Consider the following 20,349-nt stretch of genomic DNA (forward strand, 5'->3'; position numbering starts at 1 on the left):
TAAATAATAAATAATTAAAGAAATAATTAAATTCGAATTTTAGAAAATATTTCAGAATTATTTAAAATATAAACCAATTAATTAAATAATTAATTAATCAATTTATAAAATAAATAAAACTAATTTTATAATTTATAAAGATAAAAATAAAATAAAAGTAAAATAATGTTCCAAAAACACCTTATAAAAATAGTTTAGGGGAAAATGAATCAAAACCAGGTACAAAGGGTTTTGATTCGGGTTGGCAAGAACAGAAACGGGTCGTCGACCGATATGAACTCCGGCGACGTCCCCAGATTCCAGCGACCTTAATTCAGGCTGCCCAGAGGGTTATTCACTCCTGATTTCATAGGGTTTTTAATCCCCGTCCACCCAGAAACTCAATCTCCAAATCCAAACGTACAGACGATACCTGTATCATCTTCTCCGATCAAAGTCGAAGAACGACGGTGACAATCGTGGCGTTTTCCGGCCACTAGAACCCAGAACTCGACAAAAGTAGTTGCAAAACACTCTTAACTTCGTTATTATACTAACCCAGCCTACCAAAACTTCAAACAATCGTGCCCGTGACCGGAAAATCAAAATCGTCGTTTAAGGCGGCGATTTTCCAGCGAACCTTAAACGTAAACCAAATTCAATGAAACCGTCTTAATCGATCACAAATTTCACGATCTACAACTTTACATCACTTAATTAGATCAAAACAGTCTCAAATTAAAAGATCTGAATTCAAATTAAAAGACCTGAATTCAAATTAAAACCCAAAAACTAAAATTGAAAAATGATGCAATTAAACATGAAATTGATAGTAAAATTAGAAAGTAGAGATCAAGAGCGTTCGATTGACTACTTACATGAATGATTAGGATAACAGAATCACGTTGAAATCGCTGCTTGAATCCAAGAACTCAAGAACCCTAATTTCTGGAAATTTGGGGATTTTCGGAGTTATTCTGATTTTTTAATAATTAATTATAAATAATTAAATAAAAATTAGGCTATTTATAGTAGTAAAATTAATACTCCTAATTAAAATTAAGGCCCTAATTTTTACACTTATTAAAATTAATTGGCCACTAATTTTAGATTTTTTTAATATTAATTTTTTATTTTTAAATATTTAATATATATAATATATATATATATATGCCAATTACTCCCAAAAATTGTGAACAATTCAAAAATACAAAGAAATGGTATAATTGAAAGTCCTATAATTTTATAAAAATAAAAATATGATTTGTGTGGGGTTTTTAACATCCGGAGGGGCCCGAAAAAGTCATTTTTCGCGATACAAAAAAGTTTATAAAATACTTAGATGTTCAGAATAACGCAATAATACAAGCCGTTCTAGGGAGAATAAGGCCAGTTATTTTATTTGAAATATCAGCTATTATAACACAGTTCGAGTCATATAAATTTTGATACAAAAACTTGTAACACGAAATAAAATATCCGATAAATAAATATCCCGACGATACGAAATACACATAGAACATAACAGTTAAGGTTTTATAACTAATTACACAAAAATGACTTAATAAAATAAATAATTTATCTTTATTACGATATAATATAAGAGAAGTTTCCACTCGTTACATCCTTCCCCCTTAATAGGATTTTGTCCTCAGAATCTCGTTAAGAAAATAACTAGGGATACTTTTCTAACATTTCACTCTCAAGTTCCCAGTTTGACTCTTCAACCATAGGATTTCTCCACAAAACTCGTACTAAAGATACATACTTATTTCTCAACACTCTCTCTGATCGATCTAGAATTCTTATTGGCTGCTCTGTATAAGACAAATCAGGTTGAATTTCTATCGGCTCATCTTCTATTACATGTCTAGAATCAGGATTCTATCTCTTAAGCATCGACACGTGAAACACATTATGAATATGCTGCATGTGAGGTGGTAAGGCTAACTCGTACGCAACTTTCCCGACTTTCTTTAATATTTCAAATGGACCAATGTATCGTGGCTTCAGTTTACCCTTGTTACCAAATCTGGTTAAACCTTTCCATAGCGATACTTTTAGTAACACATGTTCTCCTTCTTGGTAGTCCATATCCTTCCTAGCTTGATCTGCATAATTGCGTTGTCGATTTTGAGCTGCTTTAAGTCCGAATAAGCTTAATCTTTCCCTTGGTTTGCTGGATCAATTCTGTACCTAAAATTTTGCGTTCACCAACTTCATCCCAATACACAGGTGATCTACATTTCCTTCCATACAAAGCTTCATAAGGTGGCATTCCAATGCTTGCATGATAGCTGTTGTTGTAAGAAAATTCCACTAATGGTAAATGCTCGTCCCAACTGCCTTCAAAATCTACCGCACATACGCATAATATATCTTCAATTATTTAGATAGTTCTTTCACTTTGTCCGTCTGTTTGTGGATGATAAGCGGTACTCATATTTAATTTGGTACCAAGGCATTCCTGAAATTGTCTCCAGAATCTTGATATGAAACGCGAATCTCGATCATATACAATAGATACAGGAACTCCATATCGCATCACAATTTCTTTGAGAAATAAGTGCACTAATTTGTCAAGAAAAAATCTTTCATTGATTGGAAGAATATGTGCTGACTTGGTTAGTCTATCGATGATCACCCAAATTGTATCATAATTTGCTTTGGTCCTTAAAAGTCCTACCACGAAATCCATTGCTAAATGTTCCCATTCCCATTCTGGAATATCAAGTGGTTGCAGTAATCCGCATGGACGTTGATGTTTTGCTTTGACTCATTGGCACGTTTAACATTTACTCATCCACTCAACTATTTATTTCTTCATACTTGGCCACCAAAAGTTTTTTTTTCAAATCTCGATACATTTTTGTAGTTCCTGGATGTATGGAATATATCGAGTTGTGAGCGTCTCGTAAGATTTCTTCTTTCAACTCTGGCATATTAGGTATCCAGATTCTTGATGAAAATTGATAATCTCATAATTTTGCATTAATTAAAATCTATTTATTGCTTGCTCCCGAATTGAATAATTTAATTTGTTGCATTTATAGGTATTTTGTACAAAAAGCAGAAAAAGAGAAAAAGAAAAGAAAAATGCAAGAAGGGCAAAAGTGCAAGAAGAAAAAGAAGAAAAAAAAAGAAAGGAAAAGAAAATGGGAGTTGGCTACATTCAAGGGACAAGTTTCTACCAACACACATGGCAAATATATGATTTGAATTTAGCCAACACCCCTAAAACCCTAATTTTATCCTATAAATACCCACCCCTTGTCTTGTAAACCACACCAAGTAGTATATAGCCAACCTAGTATTTTCCATTTTTAGTTGTAGCCTCTTTTCCTTAAAAGTTATAGATCTACTTTTCAAGGTGTAATCATTCTTCATCATTGTAAACACTCCCTTTTTATATTAATGCAAGTTTGTTCAATTTTATTAGTCTCTTTAATCTTTAAGCTATGATATCTTTCTAAAAAGTAATAAGATTGGGGATATGAAACGAGCTAATTTAATTCTTGTTCTTAGATCTACTTTTATTTAGGTAGCATAACTTTAAGATTTAATTTTGCACTAGTTAGCTTATTTTTACTTTCAACTAAATTCCTACATTAAATCAATTTATGTTGGGAGTTTGGTTGATTAAATAAATTTATTTTAGCCTAGTTTTACATAATTTGTCCCTGCATTTTTCTTATTTTAGTAAAATATTTGTAATAGTAAATTAGCGTTTAATTTAATCTCGTTATTTTTACAAATCATCACCAGCTTCGATTTCTTTTTCTCAACCTAAATCCCTACCCCTTTTTTTTGTTTTCTGCCTTCACCCTTTTACAAACCCACAAACAGCCATCGAATTCCCCTGCTTCGTTTTCCGAGTCACACCGAGTTTTACCCTGTTCCTCTAAATCCCAAACCCCGAGTTCACCTTTGTAACCCCATTTTCTGCGTTGAGTCATTTTTCTGCATTAGAGTTTTGCGAGTTCGTTCCACCGAGTCTGCGTTTCTGAGTCCCTATTCTTTGATTGCCGAGTTGTGTCGGTTTTGTTCATTTATTTGTATTTTCTGTTCAGCCGAGTTTGTTCTCCGAGTTATGCACTGAGTTAACTAAATCATTCCGGTTTCTTTGAGTCGTAGTGAGTGCATCACCAGTTCGCGATTGCTGTAAATCGCTGAGTTCTGTTGTTGAGTCGCGCACCGAGTTTCCCGAGTCACGGTGAGTTTCTTTGTTTCTTCTCCTGAATTACAGCAAGTTGTTTATCGAGTTTTATTTTGTTCAGTCACTGTTGCGATTTTCTGAGTTCTGTCTGAGTTGTCAAGTCCCGAATTGGCTATGTTATTGGTTCATTTCTCTGAGTTAATGACAAGCGAGTCTGTGCCGAGTCTGTATTGTTGCTGGCTTCGTTTGGCTGATTTGCAAATGAGTCGCCCCATCAGGCTCTCTCCGAGCTCGAATTAGCGGTTGAGACCAATTTGGGGTCTGTTTTGTTTCCCCGAGTCACTAACCAATTTGTGGGGGTAATGTTTTGCTGTTTTTTTACTTCAAACGTATGTGTACAGCGCGTGACTGAAAGATATTATCGAATTTTGTTGAATAAATTCTTGTTGGTTGGTTTATGGCTAGTTAAATAAACGAACGCTTCATTCCCGTTTTTCTAAATAACTTTTATAAATAATTAATTAATTAGTTTTTTTTCTAATAATTCTCTAGGGATAATTAGTAGTAAATAACTAGATTAAGTAATTAGTATTTAGAATAATTTTAGATTAATTTTTCTCTTAAGTTTTGTAGTTAATAATAATTTGTAGATAAATCATCCTTTTGCAAGTAAATTTTCTAGTTTGAATTAATTTAGAAATTAAGGAATTGCGAAAAGTAAATAGTCTCCGTGGATTCGAATTTCAAATTATTAAAACGATAATTGTGCGCTTGAAATTAAAATGTTTACTTTTGGCACGTCAAGTTTTTGGCGCCGCTGCCGGGGACTATAATTATTTTTTACGCCTTAATTTTTAATTTTTCTAATTAGTTATACTTGCTCTCTTTGCTTAATTTTTTTTAGAAAATTGAAGATTTGGAAAGCTCGTTGGAACTCCGAAAATTGCCGAGGCTCGAAGGAATTTCTAGAAGTTTGCTTGGGTAACCCGTATCTCTCTCTTTTCGTATTTTTCACTAGTTAAAAAAAATCACAAAAAAATGAAAATTCAAAAAATAAAAAAAAATAGTTAGTTAAATACATAATTGTTGCATCATGCATTTGTTTATCTAGGAGCACATCATCTTAGATTTTATTTTCTTGTTTTTAATTTTTCGTACCTTATAATTTGTGGTGATTGCAAGAGGACCCAATGTACGTTAAATTTCTTCTTTTCTTTAGTTAGGCCACGTAATTTAGAGCATCCATAATTGCTTATCGCTTTTATATCTCGTTGTGTGTTAAATTATTTAAATAAACTTTAAGGGCAAAACCACATCACAAGATAAGGGGAGGGATTTCATCACTCTTTCCTTGGCCCACAACGATTAAATCCATCATTTTGCATACCACAATCTTTTTAATAAAATTAAGTAGACATTAGCCCCTAGGACTTCGCGCTCAACTTGGAAGAAAATCCTGAAACGATCAAATCTCTAAGTATTCATTCTTTGGTGTCTAGGCTAGCGAAAGCTTACCTGGCCATTTAGATTAGTGACTAGGCTGGTGTTTAGCCTCTTGGCAATGCTTGCACCTACCCGGCCAGTCAGAAAGAATAATTTTAGTTTTGTGAATTTTAGTAATATCTTTTTGTTAGGAGCAAGTCTAGAGTTTTTTAGGGAATCATAGATTTAGAATTTTTCTTTCGATTTTTCACCCTTTCTTTTGCGTGTTTTAAATTCTTGCACTTATTTGCTACTTGGTTTGTGACGCCCTCCAAACCCGGGTCAAAAGTTTGGGGTTCACAACACACACACACACACTCAATATATTAATACCTGCTTATGAAATTAATATATGCACAGAACCTTCTTACCATAACCATGGATCACAACAGGTTAAAGTATGAAAACAAGCCACAACCTTAACTTTTATTACATAGTACCAAATCCCAACTAATTCCGCTTACAACTGATAATGATATCATTCTTACAATCTCACATAACTTATCTACATTATAAAGCTCCTGCTAGTTAGGTCCATCTTATCCTGGAATCCTAGCTCGCACCCTGGACTGGGAATCCTCGTTATCAACCATTTCATTTTCAACTGTAAAATAACATAACATATTTGCAAGAGTGAGCTAACTAGCTCAGCAAGTCATAATAGCAATAATTGAGGCTCAACAATGATCAGTTGAAATGATTCATGAGAATCAAGTTTCTGGAAAAGCAAAGAATTAAATATTCTTTTCATTTAAAAAAAACCAAGGTTAGGCTACTGATTAGTCACGCATTAACCCCGAGCATGGCTCCCGCCTTTGCTCTATATATTGGATCCAAGGCACGCATTGGCCTGGTCTGACCACGAATCTGGTCTGACCACGAATCTGGTCCATATTTATAAAACCATCCAATTCTAAAACAATTCAATAGGATAATTATTGCAATTCAATAAAACATAATCATAATCAACATTGATAAAATATTTATCTCAGAACATAAAACATTTCACAGGTATCAGCAGGGTATATCAAGGTGTAAATATGAAGAAAGGCTTTGAGCCTGATGAAAAATGAAGTATCGGAAGAATAATGGTTCAATGATAATATAGGGTATTGACCTTTGATGTGTTAGGATATTCCAAGGTGTATACATTTTTGCGTACTGAAGAAACTCTATTTAAATACTTGGTTTATGGTGTGTATGTATTTGTGAAGTAGTATCGTATATGTTTGGCTCATATTTGTGAATTCAACAATCAATGGTTCCTGAAGAATAAGGCTTATGGCTCAAGATCAATAAGAATCAGGGTTTAAGGTTGAATAGTTTAAAATGCTCGCAATATAAAACATGATTTATTTTGAATAATAGCAAAATGTTATGAAAAAGTTCAGAAATAATCGCAATATATCTCGAAGAAAGGTTCAGAAAGACTTGCCTTATCATAGATGATTTCCAACTTTACTTGTACTCATGTAACAATTCTAATCTGTTAGATATATTTGATAATGTCATGACTAATATGATTTGTGTTTAGTTTTCAGATCTTACTTAACAGGACAAATCATTACTTAACTGGAAATCAGCATTTATACTGAAGTTAGAACTTAAAGTTGTCAGAACTTAAGTTATCAGGAGATATTTATCAGAAGATAATATCAGGACTTAAGGAGACTTTCAGATAAGGAAGACGGTTGATTGTAAGGAAAGAAGATCAGGACAAACGCAAGAAGAGATATGCATGAAGAAGGAATTCTATGAAGAATAGAATACTTGGAAGTAAAGATAACTAGTTGATATATTTTAGGATACAGAATCATATTCAATATCAATTAGCGATTATCTTGTAACTGTGTAGTATATAAATACAGACATAGTGTTTACAATATATGTGTTATCATAATCAAAGTTATTATTTATTGTAACCCTAGCAGCTCTCGTGATAGTTTGTTCATCACTGAGAGAGGACAGTTCCATATTGTAACAGAGTTTAATAAAGCTTGTTTTCTGTTACTTGTGTTCTTTAATTCGATTTGATTGTGATAAACGCTGTATTCAACCCCCTTCTACAGTGTGTGTGACCTAACAAGTGTTATCAGAGCAGATCTGTTAACACACAAACAGTTTAAGATCCGAAAACAATCATGTCTAAAGAAGAAAAAACTCCAACCAAGCCCACCAAAACTGAAGAACCTCCAAAGACTCAAATTTATAGTCGATATGAGACTATTAGAGTTCTGTTATTCCCAAGGAACTAACAATGAGATTTACAGAAGGGGGTTGAATGTAAATCTCAAAACTTTTTCAAGTTTTGAGCAGTTTCAAAAGCTAAGTGTATGATGAACAATTGTGTGTGAATTGCTTTGAGCAGGTGCAAATAGATGTATATTCAAGACACAAATGTAAAGAATACAAAGGCTTTAAAAACTTTTCTGGTGGATTTGTTGTTCCACCAGAGATGTGTATTTCAGAAAATCTGTGATACAAAGAATTGATCACAGCTGCTTCCTAGTACAAACTAGATGATTTTCTCTCTAAGTTTTTCTAAACAGCTCTGGAAAATTCACATCTAATTACTAGCTGCTACTTGGTTTATATATCACCAAGTTTACAAGTGAAGACAAAGATAAAATACAATTATAAAATAGTTCTTCACATGTTTCTTCTTCATTTCTCTATCCAATGCAATCTAAGATAATCTGTGAATCTTTGAATACTTCCATGTTTGCACCAAAATGGAAATGCTGCTTTTTCTTGATTCCTCCAAGAGGCTACCACATTCCAATTGTCTCTGTCAACCCATGTGCCTCTGTCAGCTTATAAATTGTCACTATCAACTGCTATGGAACTAAGCATCCGTTGAAGCTTTAATCCGTTGATGGCTTTATCCGTTGATGCTTTAGTGACATCCGTTGATGTTTTAACAGTTGAAGCTTTATCCATTGATGCACTCATCCGTTGATGGATGTTATCCGTTGAAGCTTTAGAGACATTCGTTGAAGCTTTGTTTCTCATCCGTTGAAGGCCTTTAATCTATCAGTTGATACTACTTCATTTATACAAAATTACAAGGCATGAAATATTTACAATTAGCCCTCCTATTTGCATATCCACTAGTAGTCAACATGACTTATAATTTCCCACAACTTCTAAGAATTATAACTTAAATGCAGAGACTGAGATGTGCTACAATACTAAACTTATTTCTAAGTAAAGCTGCTCCATCAACAGATAGCCAAGATGGTCTTATCCGTTGAGGCTACAAAAACTGGATTTCTACTTAAGTGTTTTGTTTAACTTATCATCAAACTAATACACATATTCCTAACAATCTCCCCCTATTTATGTCTACTAGAATTGTAGACATAAATTCAGGGTTAACTTGATGATAACAAAACACTTAACAGATATATGAGTTGAAATTAAGTAGAAATTCAAAAGTGCTACAAAAGTGTATGTACTGAGATAGAATTGAAGATTTACAGTGTTTCCAAGGGTGCTCCTTTAGTCTGAGCAAATCATTTTCTTTTCCTCTGTTCTCTTGTTTTCTTCCCTAGCCTCCTGTCATTTTCCTCTACTTGGAGTTGGAGTTGTCTGCAGAATTCAGCTTCATCTTCTTCACTGATGTCCAACTTAGATTGCATGTCCTTGAGAGTTTCATTACTGGTAATTTTAAGCTGGTCTTCAAGTCTGAAAAATCTTCTGACTCCTTTGTTGTCTCTGAACTCCATCAACCAATGAGGTGATTTATGAATTGTAATTCCATGCTCAGGGATGAGTAATGTTCTAGGCAAGGAATTTGACTCCCACCAATTCTTCCTTATGCTGGCAATCTTGTTGAGAATCTCAGTTTTGGCTGTCCTGGTAAAGCCAGTATCCCTTTTGATAGCTGAGTAGACTCTAACCAAGGTAGAATAGCCCTCACTTAGAATTCTTTGAAGAGGCCAAGTCCTTTCCACATTTCCTTTATATTTGAACACTAGCCTTTCTGGTAGCTGTCTATAGGCACTTATTCCCCTGACTTCCTCCAGCTCATCCAGGAAGAGTTCAATATCTGTATGTTCTTTTATGTCACAAATGTGAACATAATCATCCTTTGAGGCTTGTGGCTTAGGCTTAGGTTTATGTTTTTGAGTGAATTTACTTTAGGTTAGGGGAGGTGTTGATTTGGATTTTCTTTTCAGTTTCTTTGGTGGTGGAGAGGTAGTTAGGAAGGTAGGCAATTTGATGGTGTCCCAATCAATAGGTTCCTCTTTAGGGATGATTGTTTCACCATGAATGTTTATACTGGGATCAGCCACAACATGTTCAGGAATAGAGGGTAGTGGTTTAGATTTTGATTGGATTTCCTCAGTGTCATCTTCACTCTTCCTTTTTTCCTTGACCTTCTTTCTGTTCCCTTTCTGCCATTCCTTTCTTTCCTCCACACTCTCACCAACCATATTCCACATATCCACATTTATGCTTTCAGTCTTGTCTCCTTCACTCTTGTCTTCAATCTTCTTCTTTTCTTCAATTTGACTTGACTTTAGCTGTTTTTCAAGTTTTGCTTGTGCTCTCTTGTCAGCTTTCAGCTTTTTAGCTTCTTCCTTTAGCCTTTGGTCTCTTCCCTCTTGGCTATTGAGAATTTGGGATGTCCTTGCATCACACAGATGCTCTTTCCCTCTCTATAGATGATAGTCATATTCATTCTTTCCACTACATCCTTGGTCTCTTTGTGCTTTATGATGTTACCACCCAAAACTTTGTCTTCATCAGGCTTTGGAAGAGGAAAATCCACTTCTTTTAGTTGAGCAAAGCTTAGAGGGTTCTTTGTAGAGTCCTTCTTTTAGGCAATTTGATGGTGTCCCAATCAATAGGTTCCTGAAAGAAGTTTCTCCAACCTTATTCCTCCTTACTGGCTTGTGCTCCATTGTGATTGGCTCAACTTTTGTGCTATGTTTCACAGATAAGGATTTTGTAGTTGAAGAGCCAAACACTTGTTGCATCCTTTCCTCAATTTTTCTCCTTTGCTCTTTCACCTTCATCTCAGCTGCTGCTAGCTGGATTAGATCAATTCCGTCAAGCTTTCCTTTGATTTGAAGTGTTGGAGAAGTAGTGATGGCTGGAACTAGCACTTTTGATATTTGTATAAGTTTAGATGGCTCCCCTTCCCTTCCCCTTTATTCTCCCCCTTTTTGTTATCATCAAGGAGAGGGGTTAAACCCTGTGCTTTAGCCAGTTGCATGAGAAGACTAGTCCGAGACTGTTGATTTTGAAGAATGGTGACCACAAAGTTTTCAATATCTTGAACTCTTTCCTCCAATTTGGCCATCTTCTTTTCAGCATCTAATTCTCTTCTCAGTCTCAGTAATAGTTCCTGCATGGTACCAAAGGGCATGATTGAATCCAGCTTCTCAGAATTGTAGGACTTCAAGTCAGCTATATCCTTCTTGAGCTCATCCACACTCAAATTCTGTCTTAATTGCTGTAGCTTCATGAGATGTAGAGAATCTAGGTGGGCTTGAAGAATAGCCTTGGTACCAGCATTTGAAGTTTCCTGAATGGCCTTTTAGATATACATGACTTGTTTGACTAAGGATACATTGAAATGCCCTAGTGTAGACTCCTCTGTCAATGCCCATTCAGGTAATTCTGGAATAGAACTTGGACCTTCAGCTCCCCCTAAGTTCATGCTTCCATCAAAAGAATCAGAGTCATCATCATTAGAATTTACCCCAAATTCTTCAGATGGCTCACCAGCTGTAGAAGGCATCCTATTGACAGCAGCTTTATCCCTTTGTAGAGATTCTGAAGTATGTACTATATTTAAGGTCTTTTCTGCCTCCTCATTGCCCTGAATAGCCAACAGTTGATAGGCTAACACATGATGAGTAAAAGTGTCAGCATCCAAGGAAATGTTATCAATTATAGCTTTGTAATGTTGTTGAAATTGTCTTTCCTTTTCAGCATCATCTACAATCATTGACTCACTAGAAATACCTGGATCCACCCTTATACCTCCTGTACCTGCTTTTCTCTTAATTTCTCTCTTTTCTTGTATCAGGGGCTCCCCCTGGCTCACACTCCTCACACCCTCACCTTTACCTACTAAGGTGGTACTCCTCTCACTTTCTTTTGCCATGCTGGAAGAAATAGCATGCATATTTAGACTCTCAAGCTCTCCTTTTTCCTGGGAGCAACCCAGCCTCTCACTCAAGTTTTCACTCCCTTCCCTCAATCCTAGAAGTGATTGTACAGTAACCATGTCTTCTATACTTGAAATTAATTCAGTTGTTTGTGTAGAGACCATCAACGGATAGGGAATATCTGTTGAAGTTTAAACTGATGGTATCAACGGATAATTGCTGTTAAGCTTATCCGTTGAAGAACAACCACTTGTCAACGGATGAGGAATATCCGTTAAAAAAGGAAAATAAGTAGAAATTGAAAGTGACATAATTGTTGAATCTGCGCGGATTGATTTTAATTTAGGTGACACAAATTCTTCAACTAAGTCTGAAAGAATTGGCTGATGATCCAACAAATCATCTAAAAGATTATGATCACCAGTATTTGAGTGAGGCTCCTCCCTGAGTTGTAAAGAGGGAGAATCAAGAATTGATGTGAATATCATATCCATATCCAGAGATGGTGATGGAGAATTTGGTAATTGATGTGTGTCAATTTTGAGAGAATGGGGTTGTGACTCCATATTTGTTGGAGTCACATCAAGCTGAATTTGAGAAGGCATAGATACATGTGGTTGTATATGTGCAGTGTGTGCACCCTGTGTGGAAACTAGGGTTTTGACCCTCTTTCTTCTTGTGAAGGCTTTTACAGGTGAGTGTGTGGCTTCAGTGTCCCTCCCTCTTTTGTTCTGTGTCCCTGGTTGGGGACTATTTTCAATAGCTGCACCCTTTTGGGAGGATGCAACTAGGGATGAGTTTGAATCCTTTTCAACCACCACAGTCTTTTGAGAAACTGTGGCTTGGCTAGCTTGGGTACCACTCACCTCTCCTACCTTATTCTGGGGGTTTTCTTGATGTTCACTCCTCCCCTCACCACTAACACCCTGTACACTCCCCTCAAGGTTCATGGTAGGTGTTACAACTGCTGTCTTTTGAGAGACAACAGAGGTGGCTTTCTTTAACTTGGGTTTTCAAACTTTAGGTTTGGTGGCCTTGGTAGGAATCTGTTGGGGCATTGACACAGATCCCATGGCCACACTTGAAGGCAAAGAAGTGATGGGGTTGGAAGAAGTAAGAGTTGAAGAAGTATTTACCTCACTTACCTGAGGTGCATTCATGATTGGTAAGTATACCAATGGCACCTGACTGTTGAGTTTAATTCTCAAAAGGTCTGTAAGGACCCTCTTCTCTTGTGCCCAGCATTTGAGTTTATTACTCTCATTAGTTATGACCAAACCTTCAGCAACATGGTTAGCCAATAACATAAAGAATCTAGCATAGTAGATGTTATGAGGTCTATTAGCCTTGTTACCTAACCTCGTACCCAATTCTAGCATAACATAATTGCTAAAATTAAAGTACCTATCAGTAACCAGCATATAGAGCATATTAACAAGAGATGAAGTTATTGCATCAAAATTACTAATTTTCCCAGAGAAAACCTTGATAAAGGCATCACTAAGAAAACTCCATTCTTTCCTAAGGCCTTTTCTCTTAATACTTCCTAAACTAGTAGAATCAAGGGAATAGCCTATGGAGTCTAACATGCTAGATACATTATTATCAGTGTGTGGTGTCATGGCATTATTTTCAGGTAATTTAAAAAAGGACTGTATATCATCACAGTTAATACAATAATCCTTACCTTTGAGAGAGAAAGAGATGGTCATATCAGTGGGGTTAAACTCTACAGTTGTTCACATTTCCTCAACTACCTCACAGAAAATCATTGGGGCTTCCAGCATTGCATAGCTCAGTTTGCAGTTTTTGATGAAGTCCATCATCTTGTGATAATCTGAGTGGGCTTCATTCTTTTCCACCAAAGCTACGAAATTGTTTTTCTCATAGACAAACCCAGATTGGGACATAATCTTTACTACTGTTGCCATTGTTGTGATCAGAAGTTACAGAAAAAAGTTGAGAGTTTTGGGAGAGAAAGAGAGTAAAAGCTTTTGAAAATTGCAAGAAAGCGTAAAGTGAAAATAAGAATTCAAATGGGCTTTTATACTTTCTCAAATTAAAACATAAAGAGAATGATTAAACAATATTTTTAAGTGAATTACAGTTGTATGAGAATAAAAGAAAAACTATATGTATTCTAAAAACAGCCTTTAATACATACAATTGTGTATATATATATATATCAACAGTTAAGTAAATAGAATCAACGGCTGTGACTCACTCAAAACGACTGATGTGACACTTCAACGGATGAGGTAAATAGTTATCCGTTGAAGATTAACACAGTTTTATCCGTTGAAGGATAAAATTACCAGAAATGTATTTATCTTTCAACGGATAATGGACATCCGTTGATAGAACAACTTTGGCTTTCAACGGATAGGGAATATCCATTGATAGAATAAAATTTACTTAAAGCCAACTTTGTTCTTGCAACAAATTCATTTCAGGCTACAAAACAAATTTCAATTAGAACATGAATTTAAGAATAATTAAGCATACATAGCTCACTTACTAATCTTGTGAATGTTGATTCATCAAGTGGCTTGGTAAATATGTTTGCAATTTGTTTTTCATTAGGAACAAAATGAAGTTCCACTGTACCATTCATCACATGTTCCCTTATGAAGTGGTACTTGATGTCAATGTGCTTGGTTCTTGAATGTTGCACTGAATTTTCAGTAATGGCAATGGCACTTGTGTTGTCACAGAATATTGGTATTTTGTCAACATTTAGCCCATAGTCAAATAGTTGATTCCTCATCCATAATATCTGTGCACAACAACTAGCAGCAACAATGTACTCAGCCTCAGCTGTTGATGTAAGAATAGAATTTTGCTTCTTACTGAACCATGACACAAGCTTATTCCCCAGAAATTGACAGGTGCCAATTGTACTTTTCCTGTCTATTTTGCAACCTGCATAATCTGCATCTGAGTAGCCAATTAGATCAAAATCAGACTCTCTAGGGTACCAAATTCCTAGATTTGGAGTCCCTTTGAGATATCTAAAAATTCTTTTAATAGCAACTAAGTGAGATTCTTTAGGATCAGCTTGAAATCTAGCACAAAGACATATAGAAAACATTATATCAGGTCCACTGGCAGTTAAATATAGAAGTGAACCAACCATGCCTCTATAGCTTATAATGTCCACAGACTTTTCAGCCTTGTTTAATTCAAGCTTAGTGGCAGTGGCTATGGGAGTTTTTGCAGATGAACATTCCATTAAGTTAAACTTCTTTAAAAGATCATAAATATATTTAGTTGACTAATGAAAATTCCACCACTAACTTGTTTGACTTGTAAACCAAAAAAATAAGTTAGCTCTCCCATCATGCTCATTTCATATTTACTTTGCATTAACTTAGCAAACATTTTACAAAGTTTATCATCTGTAGAGCCAAATATAATATCATCTACATAAATTTGAACAAGTATTGTAGAGCCATTAACATTTCTAAAGAAAAGAGTTTTGTCAACAGTACCTCTTGTGAAGTAATTATCTAGGAGAAATTTTGACAAAGTCTCATACCAGGCTCTAGGTGCTTGCTTTAGTCCATAGAGTGCTTTCAACAGATAATACACATGGTCTGGAAAATTTGGATCCTCAAACCCTGGAGGTTGGCTCACATAAACTTCTTCCTTAATTTCTCCATTCAGAAATGCACTCTTGACATCCATTTGATAGACTTTGAAATTGGCATGGGCTGCATAGGCTAGAAAAATTCTGATGGCTTCAAGTCTTGCAACAAGAGCAAATGTCTTATCAAAATCTATTCCCTCTTATTGAGAGTAGCCCTTGGCAACCAATCTAGCTTTATTCCTTATGACAATGCCATTTTCATCCATCTTGTTTCTGAATACCCATTTTGTATCAATAGAACTTTTGTTCTTTGGCTTGGGTACCAGCTTCCATACTTTGTTCCTCTCAAATTGGTTTAGCTCCTCTTGCATTGCTAAAATCCAATCTGGATCCAATAGAGCTTCTTCCACTCTCTTAGGTTCCTCCTGTGATAGAAAACTACCGTATAGACATTCATCTTGAGTAGCCTTTCTAGTTTGCACCTTTGATGTTACATCACCAATTATTAGTTCAAAAGGATGATTCTTGGTCCATTTCCTTTGAGGTGGTAGATTAGCTCTAGATGAGGTTGCCTCAGTATTGTCATGTTGTGAGATAGAGTGTTGATTGGTTGAAACTCCCCTTGGGTTATTGGTCCTTTGTAAGGAACTGGGAGTTCTATCAACTGATAATGTAAATTGATTATCCGTTGATGAACTATAATCAACGGATGCTCCATTATGTACTTTAACAGATGATACTCTCTGTCTTTCAACGGATGTTGCATTACTTCTGTCAACGGATGCTGAATTATGACTTTCAACTGATGCAGTATTTTATGCATTATCCAAAGGCAGATTTTGAATCCTTTTTGAAGTGTCTTCTCCATCATTCTCATCTTCACTATCATCACAATATATCTCAATGTTTTCAAATTTGAGTCCTTCATGATGTCCCTCATCTGTTAGTCCATCAAACTTTTTATCATCAAACACAACATGCACAGATTCCATAACAATGTTGGTTCTTAGATTGTAGACCCTATATGATTTTCCAGTGGAATAACCAACAAAAATCCCTTCATCAGCCTTTGCATCAAACTTTCCTTTATGATCAGGTTGATTCCTTAGAATGTAGCATTTGCAACCAAAGACATGAAGGAAGTTTAAGGTTGGTTTTCTTCTCTTGAACAATTGATAGGGAGTCATGCCTTTTGCCTGATTGATAAAAGAAATATTCTGAGTATAACATGCACAGTTAACAGCCTCAGCCCAAAAATATGTTGGGAGTTTTGACTCTTCAAGCATTGTTCTTGCAGCTTCAATTAGTGATATGTTCTTCCTTTCCACCACACCATTCTATTGTGGAGTCCTTGGAGCTGAGAACTCATGCATGATCCCATTTTCTTCACAGAACAACCTCATGGTAGAATTCCTGAACTCAGTTCCATTGTCACTCCTGATATTCCTTACTTTGAAATCTGGATGGTTGTTGACTTGCTTGATATGATTGATAATAATTTCACTAGCTTCATCCTTTGATCCAAGAAAATAGGTCCATGAAAACTTTGAGAAATCATCTACAATCACTAGGCGATATCATTTCCTTGAAATTGAAAATACATTGACTGGTCCAAAAAGATCCATGTGTAGCAGTTGTAATGGTTCATCAATTGCTGATTCAAGCTTCTTACTGAATGATGCTCTCTTTTGCTTTCCTTTCTGACATGCATCACACAGTCCATCCCTTGAGAATTCCACTAGAGGCATTCCTCTAACTAAGTCCTTTTTGACTAGATCATTCATTGTCTTGAAATTTAAATGGGACAGCTTCTTGTGCCATAGTCAACTTTCATCTTGACTTGCTTTGCTGAAAAGACAAGTGATTGATTCTGCATCTGTAGAGTTGAAGTCAGCCAAGTACACATTCCCTTTTCTAACTCCAGTTAGAACCACTTTGTTGTCCTTTTTACTGGTGATAACACAGGCTTCAGAATTGAAGGAAATAATATTCCCTCTGTCACATAGTTGACTAATGCTCAATAGATTGTGTTTGAGACCATCAACTAATGCAACTTCATCAATGATGACATTTGCTTTTGAAATCAAGACATATCCCATAGTGAACCCTTTGCTTTCATCTCTAAAGGTTATGCTAGGGCCAGCTCTCTCCTTGAACTCTGTGAGCAGGGTGAAATCTCCTGTCATGTGCCTTGAACAACCACTGTCCAAGTACCATAGATTCCTTCTTTTTCCCTGCACACAACAAAATCAAATCAAGTTGATTTTGGTACCCAAGTTTCCTTGGGTACAGCCTTGTTAGTCTTTTTCCTAGACTTCACACTTCCTGCACCTTTTGACTTAGGTAACTTTGAGTCAACCTTGATCTCAGATGTAGTTGGTTGAAATGTAGGGTTAGTTACAGAATTATTTAGCACATTTGATTGAATTTGATAAGGCATTGATTGTGCAAACATATTATTCCACATAGGCATGTTGTATGGCATTTGAGGCATACTAAATGCAGCAAAATAAGGATTATTAACATATGGCATTTTTGCAAAATGTTCATGTGGATTCTGTTGAGACATAACAGACATAGCATGCAGTGGTGACATAGACATGTTAGGCATGGAAGGAGTTAAAGGCATGGGAGCATTCTTAACAGATTTGTAGTTAGCAGATAGATGATTAACACTACTACAATGCACACAACTTTTTCTAGGAGCATACTTATCAGGTGTGTAATTGTTATGTTTGTTAATCCCTACCTTCCCATTTCTATTAGATTTTCTTTTAGTTTCCTTTTTATCCTCAACAAACTTAAGCCTATTTTTCAACTGATCTAAAGTCATGTGTCCTATATTCACCTTACTAGCATCTTTGGACGTGCTAGCTTCTTCTTTAACAAAGTTCTTGGAAGTTGAACCAAACTTTTTACTGAGATTTTTCAAATTATTCCTTTTAGAATCATTTGCCTGTTTCAATTGATGAGCCTTCGACGGATGCTCCTTTTCTTCCTTCAACGGATGACTTTCATCATACGTTGATTCCACATCCGTTGACAGTCCATCAATTAACTCTATTTCCTTTTTGTTTTTCTTCCAGACATTCTCACAGAGTGATTCAATTCCTTGAACCTTGACAATTTGAGCACTAACATCCCTAAATGTTTTCCAGGCCTTAGTTACCACTTGCTCACGTTCTAGTTGTCTAGAAAGAACTTCTACTTTCTTAACAGACTCTTCTAGTTCACTCTCAACAGATAAGCATTTGATTTTAATCTTTTCAAGCTCAATTACCTTACCCTCTAACACAACATTCCTATCACTTAAAAATAAATTATTTACTTTAATTCGTGTATTCTCTTTAGCCAGTGATTTAAGGGAAATATGTAAATGATATAATTCATTGGACATATCATTTATAGCTTCATTACATTCATTTTTAGAAAGCTGAGAGAGGTCAGTAGTGATTACCTGGTTGCTTGATGAACTAGTTTCATTTTCATCAGAATTAGCCATCAGGGCTAAGTTGACATACTCCATATCATCATCTTCATTGGCTCCATCAACTGCCCAGTCATTTTGCCTGAGTCAGAAAAGCCCTTTCCTTTTGTTTGAGCAATTCGAAATATTTCTTTTTGTAATCCACTTGCTCAAATTTCTTCTTTTCAGAAGTTGGTTTTCTGCACTCACTTGCAAAGTGTCCACTTATGCCACAGTTCCACCATGTTCTTGTTTGGCTTAGTGGCTCTAATGTTTTTCTTGAATTTCATCTTTGCAAACCTTCTGGACAGAAATGCCAGATGTTCATCAACATCATCAGAGTCATCTTGACTGGAATTGTCTTCAACCTCAGCTGCTTGCTTCTTTCCCTTGCTTGATTCTGATTTGCTTGTGCCAATTTTGAGACTTGGCATTGTCTTTTCTTCATTCCTAGCTTCAGTTCTCTCATTGTCAGCTACAAGTGCAACTGATCCACCTTTTCTCTTTCCCTTTTCCAACAGCTCATCTTGCTCCATCTCAAGTTCATAGGTCTTCAAAATTCCATATAATCTTTCAAGTGTGAAGTCCTTATAATCTTGAGAATTCCTTAGTGAAACAGTCATAGGCTTCCATTCCTTTGGTAGAGATCTCAGAAATTTTAGGTTGGAATCCTTGACTTGGTACACTCTGCCATACAGCTTCAATCCATTCAACAGTTTCTAAAATCTATTGAAGGTATCATTCAATGATTCTCCTTCTTCAGAATGAAAATATTCATATTGTTGAATGAGAAGCTGCATTTTGTTTTCTCTAACTTGTTCAGTACCTTCACAGATAAGTTGCACAGTATCCCAAATTTCCTTAGCAGTTTGGCTGTTAATGACATTATCAAACATATCTTTGTCTAGGCCATTAAATAGAATGTTCATGGCCTTCTTGTCCTTGTGAACCTCTTCAATATCTTCATCAGTCCATTCTGCTTTTGGCTTGGGAATAGACTGTCCAACAACTGTGGCAGTGGCAGCTGTGGCCACTTGAGGGATGTGAGGACCATTCTCAATGTAGTTGATGTAGCTTTCATCTTGAGAGAGAAGATGTAGATACATCTTCACTTTCCAGTGATGATAATTATCTCTTTCCAACATTGGAATCTTCACTCCAATATCCTTCTTACTCATGATGTTAGTAGAATAGATCTTTAAACTCTTTGTATGTCAAGAGTTTGCTCTGATACCAATTGATATTCCCAAGAAACTAACAATGAGATTTACAGAAGGGGGGTTGAATGTAAATCTCAAAACTTTTTCAAGTTTTTGAGCAGTTTCAAAAGCTAAGTGTATGATGAATAACTGTGTGTGAATTGCTTTGAGCAGGTGCAGACAAATGTATATTCAAGACACAAATGTAAAGAACACAAAGGCTTTAAAAACTTTTCTGGTGGATTTGTTGTTCCACCAGAGATGTGTATTTCAGAAAATCTGTGATACAAAGAATTGATCACAGCTGCTTCCTAGTACAAACTAGATGATTTTCTCTCTAAGTTTTTCTAAAC

At 35.7% G+C, this 20,349-nt stretch overlaps 1 long non-coding RNA gene across 2 annotated transcripts; it reads left to right on the forward strand.

Moving 5' to 3' along the window:
- The first annotated feature begins 3,607 nt into the window (after nt 1–3,607).
- On the forward strand, nt 3,608–7,624 carry LOC141717910 (uncharacterized). 2 transcript variants are annotated; one of them, XR_012573836.1, is made up of 3 exons: nt 3,715–4,192; nt 5,040–5,116; nt 7,159–7,624. It is a non-coding gene; the product is annotated as an uncharacterized LOC141717910 (long non-coding RNA). The 2 variants fall into 2 exon arrangements; XR_012573835.1 differs by having other exon boundaries at nt 3,608–4,192; nt 5,040–7,624.
- Nucleotides 7,625–20,349: the final 12,725 nt, after the last annotated feature.

This window comes from Apium graveolens, chromosome 4 (assembly GCF_009905375.1).
Source record: "Apium graveolens cultivar Ventura chromosome 4, ASM990537v1, whole genome shotgun sequence".
Taxonomy (NCBI): domain Eukaryota; kingdom Viridiplantae; phylum Streptophyta; class Magnoliopsida; order Apiales; family Apiaceae; genus Apium; species Apium graveolens.